General features: G+C 46.7%; 1 protein-coding gene across 6 annotated transcripts in view; it reads right to left on the bottom strand.

Moving 5' to 3' along the window:
* Nucleotides 1-12,848, bottom strand: part of CEP63 (centrosomal protein 63) — an 802,181-nt gene that overhangs the window by 429,975 nt on the left and 359,358 nt on the right. The gene's annotated exons all lie outside the window — the stretch shown is intronic.

Raw genomic sequence — 12,848 nt, 5'->3', positions numbered from 1 at the left:
TGGTGTGGATAACATGAGGAAGGACTTAGCGAAGCTAGAGGAATAATCTGGAATTTGGCAAATTAGATGTAATGCAGGGTCATGCATTTTGGGTTACAAAAACCTAAGAGAAGGGTACAGTTTAGGGGGTGAAGAACTTTTGTGCAAGAAAGGCGAGCAGGACTTGGGTATGATTTGTACGTGATGATCTTAAGGTGGACAAACAGGTAGAAAGGCGACAGCGAAAGCTAGAAGGATGCCTGGGTGCATAGGGAGAGGAATGGACAGTAGGAAAAAGGAGGTGATGATGCCCCTGTAGAAGATTGGTGAGACCTCATTTAGAATATTATGTACAATTCTGGAGACCACACCTTCAAAAAGATATAATCGGTCCACAGGCTGGGTAAACCTGGATATTCAATGCCGGGCCATTTCCAGAGACCAACATTGAATATCCGGGTTTATTTTGGTCACTAAAAAGTTAACCGGCTAGGCCGATATTCAGTGCTAAATGGCTAACTTTTTAGCGGCCAAAGATAGACCTGCTAATTGAACGGCCTATTCTGACCAATCAACGTAGCCGGTCTAGCGCTGATTATCTGTGTCTAACCAGCTATGTTGTGCAATATCGGCTAGCCACTAACTGGGATATTCAGTGGGAGATAACTGGTTATCTCCCACTGAATATCCGTGGTTAGGCATTTAAACACTATTTAAATAATTTTGAATATGGGTGGGGGGGGGGGGGGGGGAATATTCTTATTAAGATTGAACAAAAAAGACGATTCAAGATGGCGACGTAACAGGCAGCGCCGAAAAGTCGCTCTGAGAACCAGCCCGAGAAAAAAAAAACTCTTGCGGACAATATGCCCCATACTAAAAGGAAGGGGTTGATGAAGATAGTACCCCCACCTACCTCGACTCCTTCATCGACTCGGACTGGATTAGAGCGTTTTTTCAGCCCGATTTCCCAAACAAGCAGAGATGTGGATCCCATAGCGGGGCTCCTTGGGGAAGTGGAGGTCCCGCTGGGAGAGGATGTATCTCTCTCTCCACCATCAATTAGTAAACCTCCCTGCCCAGCATCGATGGCGAGTACCGATGTGGATCAACGCCCTACCGGAAGTGTATCGGGTGAGATCCACGGTGAGGGTCGGGAAGCTCCACAGAAGACGCTGGGAGCAGAGGTCGTAGGAACCTCTAGGAGAACGCAGGAGGTAAATCTTGAAATGATTTGGGTAAAGCTGAACAGAATGGATATGACTTTACAACAAACATCGGGTGAAGTCAGTAACTTTAATAAGAGATTTGGTGAGTTAAATGCAAAGGTAGACCTGATAAAAGAAGAAATAGCTGAAAAAATGACTGTTATACAAAAGAATGTAGATTCTTTACAAGAATTTAAAACAAATGTGGTGAAAGATAATGTTGAACTTCGGAGACGAGTGGAACAAGTTGAAAACTTTAATAGAAGATTAAATCTACGTTTATTGAACTTTCCCAAACTCCTAGGGATTACTCCTCTAGATTTATTTAAGAGTTATTTGAATGAGGTGTTGAAAATGCCTCTGGAAGCTATGCCGCCTGTTAATAAGGTATATTATATTCCTACTCCTAAAGGAGAGACTGGGAAAAATCAAGAAGCTCAACTTATGAACATAGATCTTGGAAATATTTCAGCTATACTTGAACAAACACTTGATGAGACAACAGAAAGGTCTACATTGATAGTGTCTTTAATATTTGAACAGGACTTGAACAACATAATGAAACAGTACTTTAAGAATTTAAAAACCTGTTTTGGGGGTATTAAAGTACAGATTTTTCCTGACGTTATAAAATCAACTCAGCAGAGGAGGAAAGCCTTCTTGGCATTGAAATCAAGAACTGTTGAGATAGGAGGGATGTTTTTCCTGGCCTATCCATGCAAGTGCCTTGTGAGACTGGGTCAGGTTAAATATACATTTTTTTCACCTGAAGCCCTTAAATCTTTTCTAGATTCTAAACAATTGTAATAATACAAGGGAATATTACGCCACCTTATTATTTTTGTGAATTATTGCTATATTTTCCCCATAACTCTTTTCGTCTCCTCCAATAATGAGGTCTAAGGAAGCAATAATTATCATAATTAATTAAGAAATCAGACTATTTTTTGAAGTAGGTTTTACTTCTGTAAGTTGTTTTCATTAATGAATGTTATTATTTCCGCATAAATGCTATTATGGCTGTATTTCAATAACAAGTATATTCTTGTTAAAATGTTAAAATCTAATAAACAAATTGAAACATAAGATTGAACAAAAAATCAATTTTTGAATTTAGCACTGTTACTCCAAATGGTCTTAACAAAGAATTGGACCTATTGGCTTGTTTATAAATGATTAGATTTACATTGTTTTGTATGGAATCACTTGCCTTAATTATTCCCATCCTTTTTCCATGCTGCCTCCCTGCCCCTCTCCCTTAGTCCTTGCATCTCCATGCATGCCTCCCCCTTTTCCCCCTTCACCTTTATATATTTGTTGCTTTCCAATTGATCTGATGAGACCTCATTTAGAATACTGTGTACAATTCTGGAGACTGCACCTTCAAAAAAATATATACAGGATGGAGTCGGTTCAGAGGATGGTTACTAAAACAGTCAGTGGTCTTCATCATAAAGTGTATGGAGCCAGACTTAAAGATCTCAGTATGTATACTTTGGAAAAAAAAGGCGAGAGAGGGGAGATATGATAGACACATTTAAATACCTATACAGTATAAATGCACAGGGGGCAAGCCTCTTTCAATTGAAAGGAAGCTCTGGAACAAGGGGGCATAGGATGAAGATGAAAGTGGATAGACTCGGAAATAACCTGAGAAAATACTTCTTCATGGAAAGGCTGGTGAATTTGTGGAACGGGTCCTCGGTGGAAGTGGTGGAGATGAAAACAGTATCTGAATTAAAGAGAGCTTGGAACAAGTACATAGGATCTCTAAGGAAGTGATAGGGAAAGTAAATGGCTTGGATGGACAGACTGGATAGGACATATGGTCTTTACCTGCCTTAAATTTTCTTTTTTTTCCCTCTTTTCCAGTGTTTTTGTGTAGAGCTCCATGGATTTTTCACAAGATATCTTTCAATGCAATGAAGGTAGGTGCCCGATGCTCAGGGCCGGTCTTAGGCCGAGGCGACCGAGGCGGACGCATAGGGCCTCGCGCTTAAGGGGGCCCCATGCGGCGCGCCTCAGTCAGCCTCCTCCGCTCCATCCCGGCGCTCCGCTACCTCACTCCGATGTCGCAGCAGCTGTGCAGCGTCAGTGAAAGCGCTGCCCGACGTCTCTCCACCAGCCTTTCCTTCACTCGCATTCGTTCCCTTTGTGTCCCGCCCTCAAGGAAATGACGTCAGAAGAAGATGGGGCACTGAGGGAACAAACGAGCGAAGGGAAGGCTGGTGGAGAGAGACGTCAGACAGGCAGCGCTTTCACTGACTCTGCTGAAACGGAGGTAAATTTAATTCTCCGAGGACAAGCAGGCTGATATACTCACATGTGGGTGATGTCATGTCGGCCCAGAGGATTTTCTAGTAAAATCTTAAAAGTCTCTTCAAACCGTGTTCCGTCGTGCGAGCGATTGCACCGCGCATGCACGTCTTCCCGCTCGCCGCGCGGACACGCTCCTCGGTTCTTCTTTTTCCGCGTCTGAGGAGACACGGAGTTCGGTAGCGCTTCGCGTTTTCTTCAGGCCTTCGGAGTAAAGTTCTCTTTCAGTTCGTTTTACCCTTTCGGGTATTGTTTAAAAAAAAAAACAACCCTTTACTTTTCTAGTGTCTTTTTTCTAAGTTTCCTTTCTTTTTTCGTGCGACCGTTCTTAGGTCGCTCGGTCGGGTATTGTTTTTCCCCATTTTTGTGTGTCTCTTTTTTCTGACACAATCGTGTCCTTTGATTTTGCGGAGACGATTTTTCCCGCAATGTCATCGAAGACGCCCAGCGGCTTCAAGCCTTGCGCCCGCTGCAACTGGACCATCTCTGGCACTGATCCGCACTCCTGGTGCCTTCAGTGCCTTGGGCCTGACCATCGTCTGGAAAGTTGTAAGTTGTGCCTGAAAATGAAAAAGCGCACTCAACTTTCTCGAGAGGCCCAGAGAGAAAAACTTTTCGGATCCAGTACCTCGACATCGGTACCGTTGACGTCGAGGGCAGCGTTGGCATCGGGAGACCGGGTACCGGCTGCCAAGAGAACGATGCACGCTGGGAGCAGTGATGCATCGAGCGGGTCTCCACCTGCCTCGGTGCCTCCTGCTTTGCAGGCCCCCCGGGACCAACCTTTATCGGACCCGGCCCCGAGGAAGCATGTGGATTCCACGTCTTCCTCACTGGTACCGAGGAGTCTCGATGACGGGCGTCGGGTGAAGGCCAAGAAGCTCCGTCATCGTTCTCCTTCTTGATACAGTACTGTGAGCTCCAGGTCATCGAGGCATTCGGTACCCGAGAAGCGTCGGTGCCGAGAGGATCGCTCTCCCTCTGTTATGGAGGTATCGACGCGCAGGTTGTCTGGCAGCCCGGTACCGGCTCCCCAGCCTCTGCAGATTCTGCCTCCGACGACCACACCGGCACCGCAGCCTTCCCCTACAGCTTCTGTAGATGAGCATATCAAGGCTACTTTTCCAGATTTCATGGAAGCGGTGCTGCAACATTTGCGTCCGGCATCGGAGGTACCGGTACCGATGGTGCCGGAGACTCCTGCGGCACCGTGCCTTTTGCCGGTGGTGATGTCTCCTTCTCCGGTACCGCTTCCAGTATCGGGGTCGGTTGCCTCCCGGGTCGACTCTCTATTGCCTTTGGTGGAGGAAGCTTCACCGGAGTCTCCTGGGGAGTTGACTTCTCGACACCGTCATCGAGGTCACCGCACCTCTATGCCAAGACGGGCTCGGATCCGGGCTGCTCTTTCTGAGTTGTTAGCCCCATCTGATGACGATGGGGGTCATGGAGTTTTCTCTGCTGAGGATTCTCTAGGTCTTCCGTCTGATTCGACCCCCTCACCTCAGAGACAGCTCTCCTCTCCAGAGAGTTTGTCTTTTTCATCTTTTGTGCAGGAAATGTCTGAGGCCATTCCCTTCCCTGTGGAGACTGTGGATGAGCCCAGGGCCAAGATGCTCGAGGTCCTGGATTATCCATCTCCACCTAAGTCTTCTACCACAGCTCCTTTTCATGATACACTCAGGGAAGTGCTGATGAGGAACTGGGAGAAGCCTCTTTCTTGTCCAACTATTCCCAAAAAGGCTGAATCCCAGTATTGGATCCACGGGGAACCCAGTTTCGTCCGGCCTCAGTTGCCTCATGATTCTGTGGTGGTGGATTCTGCTCTCAGAAGAGCTAAGAGTTCTAGGAACTTTGCCTCGGTGCCCCCAGGGTGAGAACACAGAACCTTGGACTCTTTTGGGAGGAAGGCATATCAGGCTGGCATGCTCGCTTCCAAAATCCAGTCCTACCAGCTCTTTACGAGCATTCATTTGTGGAACTCAGTGCGGCAGCTTGAGAGTTTGGTTGATGCACTCCCACTGGAGCAGGCTGAGCCTTTTCGCCAAGTGGTCAGGCAGCAGAAGGCGTGTCGCAAATTCCTGTCCAGGGGCATTTACGACACTTGCGATGTGACATCTAGATTTTCTGCTATAGGTATAGTGATGCGCAGACTCTCATGGCTGCGTGCCTCTAACCTGAAGGAGAGAACTCAGCAGAAAATTGCAGATATCACTTGCCGGGGGGATCATCTTTTTGGTGAGAAAGTCAAAGAGTTGATTGATCACCTCTATCAGCGTGATAATGCTATGGACTCTCTCTCCCGCCGGGCGCCTTCTGCATCCGCTTCCTCTTCTAGGAAGTTTTTTAAAGGGAAAAGAAGTGCACCTTACGCCTCCAGGGGCCATAAGTACACTCTTACTTCTTGACAGCCGGTTCAGGCTCTGCCACAGCACGCTCGTTCTCGTCAACAGCATGCGCCCAAGCAGGCCCCTGCAGCTCCCCAGCAAAAACCAGGGATGGGTTCTTGACTGGCTCCAGTTGAACATAGCCACCATAAATGTGTCCGTGCCAGACATGCCTGTTGGGGGGAGGTTAAAATTTTTTCACCAAAGGTGGCCTCTGATAACCTCTGACCGGTGGGTTCTTCAAATAGTCCGGTTAGGATACACCCTCAATCTGGAAACCAAACCTCCAAATTGTCCACCGGGAGCTCAGTCCTTCAGCTCCCAACACAAGCAGGTACTTGCAGAGGAACTCTCCGCCCTTCTCAGCGCCAATGCGGTCGAGCCCGTTCCACCAGGGCAAGAAGAGCTGGGATTCTATTCCAGGTACTTCCTTGTGGAAAAGAAAACAGGGGGATGCGTCCCATCCTAGACCTAAGGGGCCTGAACAAATATCTGGTTCGAGAAAAGTTCAGGATGCTTTTCCTGGGCACCCTTCTCCCCATGATTCAGGAAAATGATTGGCTATGCTCTCTGGACTTAAAGGATGCTTATACCCACATTTCGATACTTCCAGCTCACAGAAAGTATCTACGGTTTCGGTTGGGAACGCAGCACTTTCAGTACTGTGTGCTGCCCTTTGGCTTGGCGTCTGCGCCCAGAGTATTTACCAAGTGCCTGGCAGTCGTTGCAGCGTCACTACACAGGCTGGGAGTGCATGTGTTCCCTTATCTCGATGATTGGCTGGTGAAGAGCACCTCCCAGGCAGGAGCTTTACAGTCCATGCGGATGACTATTCAACTGCTGGAGCTTCTAGGATTTGTCATCAATTACCCAAAGTCCCATCTCAACCCAGTTCAAAAATTGGCATTGGGGCTCTGTTGTATACGAGGACTGCTTGTGCCCACCTTCCTGAGCCAAGAGCGGACAATCTTCTGTCTCTAGCCTCCAGGGTTCAAGCATCTCAACAGATCACGGCTCGGCAGATATTGAGACTTCTGAGGCACAAGGTTTCCACAGTTCATGTAACTCCCATGGCACGTCTTCACATGAGATCGGCTTAGTGGACCCTAGCTTCCCAGTGGTTTCAAGCTGCAGGGAATCTAAAAGATGTGATCCAGCTGTCCATCGACTTTCGGAATTCACTTCAGTGGTGGACAATTCGATCCAATCTGGTTTTGGGACGCCCATTCCAAATTCCTCAGCCACAAAAAGTGCTGACGACGGATGCATCCCTCCTCGGGTGGGGATCGCATGTAGATGGGCTTCACACTCAAGGAGCTTGGTCCCTTCAGGAAAAGCGTCTTCAGATCAACCTCCTGGAGTTGCGAGTGATCTGGAACGCTCTAAAGGCTTTCAGAGATCAGTTATCCAACCAAATTATTCTGATTCAAACAGACAATCAGGTTGCAATGTACTACACAAACAAGCAAGGGGGCACCGGATCTCGCCCTTTGTGTCAGGAGGCCGTGCAGATGTGGCTTTGGGCTCATCAACATGGCATGTGTCTCCAAGTTGTATATCTGGCTGGCGTAAACAACAGTCTGGCCGACAGATTGAGCAGGATAATGCAACCTCACGAGTGGTCACTCAACATGGCTGTCGCCAGGAAGATCTTCAGAGCGTGGGGTACCCCCTCGGTGGATCTTTTTGCCACTCAATTCAATCACAAGGTCCCCCATGGCAGGCTAGCGTCGGATGCCTTTCTCCTTCATTGGCGGGCAGGCCTTCTGTACGCGTATCCTCCCATATCTTTGGTGGGGAAGACTTTGCTGAAACTCAGGCAAGACCGCGGAACCATGATTCTGATTGCGCCTTTTTGGCCCCGTCAGATCTGGGTCCCTCTTCTTCTGGAGTTGTCCTCTGAAGAACCATGGAGATTGGAGTGTTTTCCAACCCTCATCACTCAGAACGAGGGGGCACTTCTGCATCCCAACCTCCAGTCTCTGGCTCTCACGGCCTGGATGTTGAGGGCGTAGAGTTCGCCTCCTTGGGTCTTTCTGAGGGTGTCTCCCAAGTCTTGCTTGCTTCCAGGAAAGATTCCACTAAAAGATGTTACTCTTTTAAATGGAAGAGGTTTGCCGTCTGGTGTGACAGCAGGGCCCTAGACCCCTTTTCATGTCCTTGCTGAATACCTTCTACATTTATCAGAGTCTGGTCTCAAGACCAACTCCGTAATAGTTCACCTTAGTGCGATTAGTGCTTACCATCAACGTGTCGAAGGTCAGCCTATCTCTGGACAGCCTTTAGTTGTTCGCTTCATGAGAGGTTTGCTTTTGTCAAAGCCCCCTGTCAAACCTCCTCCTGTGTCATGGGATCTCAATGTCGTTCTCACCCAGCTGATGAAACCCCCTTTCGAGCCACTGAATTCCTGCCATCTGAAGTACTTGACCTGGAAGGTCATTTTCTTGGTGGCTGTTACTTCAGCTCGTAGGGTCAGTGAGCTTCAGGCTCTAGTGGTTCATGCTCCTTACCTTAAATTTCATCAAAACAGAGTAGTCCTCCGCACGCACCCTAAGTTCCTGCCAAAGGTGGTGTCGGAGTTCCATCTGAACCAGTCAATTGTCTTGCCAACATTTTTTCCTCGCCCTCATACAAGTCCTGGCGAAAGCAAGCTGCACACTTTGGTCTGCAAAAGAGCATTGGCCTTTTACGTGGAGCGGACAAGCCCCCACAGACAGTCCGCCCAGTTGTTTATTTCTTTTAATCCCAACAAGAGGGGAGTTGCTGTCGGGAAACGCACTATATCTAATTGGCTAGCAGATTGCATTTCCTTCACTTATGCCCAAGCTGGGCTGACTTTAGAGGGCCATGTCACGGCTCATAATGTTAGAGCCATGGCTGCGTCAGTGGCTCATCTCAGGTCAGCCACTATTGAAGAGATCTGCAAGGCTGCGACGTGGTCATCAGTCCACACATTCACATCTCACTACTGACTTCAGCAGGATAGCCGACGCGACAGTCGGTTTGGGCAGTCGGTGCTGCAGAATATGTTTGGGGTTTAGAATCCAACTCCAACCCTCCTAGGCCCATTTTTATTCTGTTCCAGGCTGCACTCTCAGTTAGAAATTTCTTGTTTCAGGTCAATCCTTGTTATGCCCTCGCCGTTGCGAGGTCCAATTGACCATTCTTTGTTGTGTTGAGTGAGCCTGGGGGCTAGGGATACCCCACATGTGAGTATATCAGCCTGCTTGTCCTCGGAGAAAGCGAAGTTTCTTACCTGACGCAGGTGTTCTCCGAGGACAGCAGGCTGTATATTCTCACAAACCCTCCCACCTCCCCTTTGGATTCAACTGAGGAGCGTGTCCACGCGGTGAGCGGGAAGACGTGCACGTGACGGCACGCGGTTTGAAGAGACTTTTTAGATTTTACTAGAAAATCCTCCGGCCCAACGTGACGTCACCCACATGTGAGAATATACAGCCTGCTGTCCTCGGAGAACACCTGCTTCAGGTAAGAAACTTCGCTATACTACACCTAGAAGAGAGACATGGGCAGGCAAGTGGACATGGGAGCGGGAGGGATGGGGAGAGAGGAGCATTGACAAGGATGGACATGGATGGGAGGACAGGGCCCAGGGAAGAGGATTAATTGCTGGACATGGAGGGGAGGGAGGAGAATTGCTGGATATGGATAGATGGAGGGGGGCAGGGGAGAGAGGAGCATTAATGGACATGGATCAGAGGGCAGGGCCCAGGGAGAGAGGAGAAATTGCTGGACTTGGAGGGGAGGGCAGGGGAGAGAGGGGAATTGCTGGATATGGATGGATGGATGGAGGAGGGAAGGGGAGGGAGGAAGGAGCATCGATGGACAAGGATGGGAGGGCAGGGCCCAGGGAGAGAGGAGAAATTGCTGGACATGGAGGGGAGGGCAAGGAAGAGAGGAGAATTGCTGGATATGGATTGATGGAGAGAGAGAAGCATCAATGGACAAGGATGGACATAGATGGGAGGACAGGGCCCAAGGAGAGAGGAGAAATGCTGGACATGGATGTAGGGGAGGGGAGGAAAGTAGATGCACATGGATGGAGGGGAGTGAGGAGAAATGCAGGATATGGATGGAAGGGAAATTGCTGAATTTAAGGGCTGGATCGGAACACTTTGAAGGCAGATGCTAAAACTGGAGAAAAGATAGGGAGCTACAGATGGTAGACAGGACACATAAGGACACAGGAGGATGGTGGACATGGCGAGAGAAAAAATATCAAATGGAAAGAAGACACTGCATAAAACAGAAGACAGTGGGACCAAAGCGAATAGAAAAACTAAATGATCAGACAACAAAGGTAGAAAACAGTATTTTATTCAGAATTTATTAATTGGAATAGGTCAGCTTTTGGAAATGTGCATCTGTGATATTTTGCATGTAAGTTTCAATTTTTCTAGTATTGCTGCATGCTGAGTCTGACTTCTTGAGGTAACTTTCCAGTTCAGTATTTTGCCTTCATATCTGTTGTGTCATGTGTGATCAAGGTGCAGTATCCTGCTAGCGTGTAGTATTTGCAGCCCTTTTTGTTTCACAAGGTAGTGTATTGGTGTTTTAGAGCCTGCTGTAATTACAGTGCTGCCTTTCCACGCATAAGGTTGTAGCTCGTCCTGTCCTTGGAATTAGTGTTGTTATGGTTTGGTAAGGTTATGAGTGTGTTTTTGCACAAGTTTGTGTATAGTGTTTTGCAGTGGAGCGATTGTGTGTCCACACCTCTGACCCCCCGGGATTATGAGAATTGGAACTACTAATTGTAGTGGACTTGAACTGAATAATTTCTGGGGAGGGGGGGTTCATGATAGCATGGTGGTTATTATTTCAATCAGTTTTTCTGTACAAGTTTAGCTGCATTTGTCTTTATTTGAAATTTCATAAATTAACATTTTTCTGAGGGCGTGTCAAGATGGCGGACTAGCAGGAGGACGCGCTGCAAGCTGCTGAACCTTTCCTCGGCGATAATTTTCATTATTTTTCTTCTTAATCATGCCGCATACTAAGAGGAAAGGAGCTGTTAAAAGTTTACCGGCGGCGAACTCTGAGGCAGCTCTGATTCAGTTAACGCTTGATAGATATGCCACCAGCACACCACATCGAACGGGCTCGAGTCAGGTTCCAGCCTTGGGAGACGTAGGTGGAACGCCTTCCCTATTTGGAACGGATACGACCTTATCCTCGCCCGAGCTTAATCCACCGCCCTGTCCAGCGGGTTACAGAAGTGGGTTGCTCCTAGAGACGTCCGAAGTGGACGAGATAGGAAGCTTTGCTGCCGGAACCCTAACTGAAGCTCGGGGAAAGGAAGACTCTGTTGAGCGGAAGGCTCCAGGTGCGGCAACTTTGGACACTATCTCGGAAGCGATTCAAGCATTAACTATGACGGTTGCATCTGTTGTGAGTAAACTAGACTCCTTAAACATAGCATTTGAGATGTTTAAGAAAGAATCTGAAAGAGCAAATGAGGTGGTTCAGAACGATATCTCCAATTTAAAATTAAAAACAGATTTGCTTATTGAGGATAAAACTATGATACATCGAAAAATTGAACAGTTCGAAAACTACAACAGGCGTTTGAATTTACGTCTTTTGAATTTTCCTCGATCCTTAGAAATGACTCCAATGGCAATGTTCAAGAATTATTTAGTTGAAATACTTCAATACTCTCCAGATTTAATTCCTCCAGTGGCTAAGATTTATTATTTACCTGTTCCAAAAAATATGGAGAAGAAGAAAGATGTTAAAGACTTGCAAAATCTAACTGAATTTCTTGAAAAATCAGAGGTGGAAATTCTTGAACGAAAAACATTACTTGTCTCGATGGTTTTCGAGCAGGATTTAAACTCAATACTAAAACTGTTCTTCAAAAACACTATGAAAATTTTTATGGGAGATAGAATTTGGATTTATCCTGACGTGGTGAAAACCACACAAGATAGACGAAAAGCTTTTCTAACATTTTGAGAAGAGACTCGCTCCTTAGGAGCTAGCTTTACTCTTTCCTATCCTTGTAAATGCTTAATTAAGTATTTAGATAAAAAATATATCTTTTTTGAACCTCAGCAACTGAAAGGATTTTTGGACATTAAGAAAGTTACCACATAGTTTCTGAAAAGTAAGAAATCTGGGTTAAGATTTAATTAAGTGGATGTCAGTCCAGGCCATCTTTGTTTTCATTTTGTTTTTCTTTTCTTAAGATAAATACCACCATTTGTTTCTTAGCGCCCCCTGCCTCTTGATATTTAGGTGGTCTAAGAAAGAGTTAATTTTTTTCCTTTCTTTTAGTATGTTCTTAATATTAGGAACGTCTAAATATTTAGTTTTCATGAATGTTAATATGCTCTGATTTTCTGTAACAAGAGATAATGCTTGTAATAAATTTGAAACTTTAAATAAATAAATAAAAAAAATTTTTTTCTAAAAATTTAATAATCTTATCAATGGGGTGGAGCTGGGGTGGGGGCAGGGCTAGGGCAGGGGCTAAGATGGGGCCCCACCAAATTGGTCTGCACAGGGCCCCGCACTTGCTAAGACCGGCCCTGCCGATGCTGAGAGCTGAGGATTTAAATAAGGCATATGTGAGCTCATACTTGTCTTCACACATTAAGGAATTAGAGTTATCACTGGCTAACAAGAAGGATGAAGCAAGAGTTCTAGGCTTGGGTAGTCCAGCTGTACTAGGCAGAAACAGAGAAAGAAACATGGCAATTTCTGACCTTAGAAGCACTAAGAGGGAGGGAGTGGCCTAGTGGTTAGGGTGGTGAACTCTGGTCCTGGGGAACTGAGGAACTGAGTTCGATTCCCACTTCAGCCACAGCTCCTTGTGACTCTGGGCAAGTCACTTAACCCTCCATTGCCCCAGGTACAAATAAGTACCTGTATATGTAAGCCGCATTGAGCCTGCCATGAGTGGGAAAGCACGGGGTACAAATGTAAATAAAATAAAAAA

The sequence above is a fragment of the Microcaecilia unicolor genome, chromosome 10, assembly GCF_901765095.1.
Source record: "Microcaecilia unicolor chromosome 10, aMicUni1.1, whole genome shotgun sequence".
Taxonomy (NCBI): Eukaryota; Metazoa; Chordata; class Amphibia; order Gymnophiona; family Siphonopidae; genus Microcaecilia; species Microcaecilia unicolor.
This window is presented reverse-complemented; position numbering and strand designations above follow the sequence as displayed.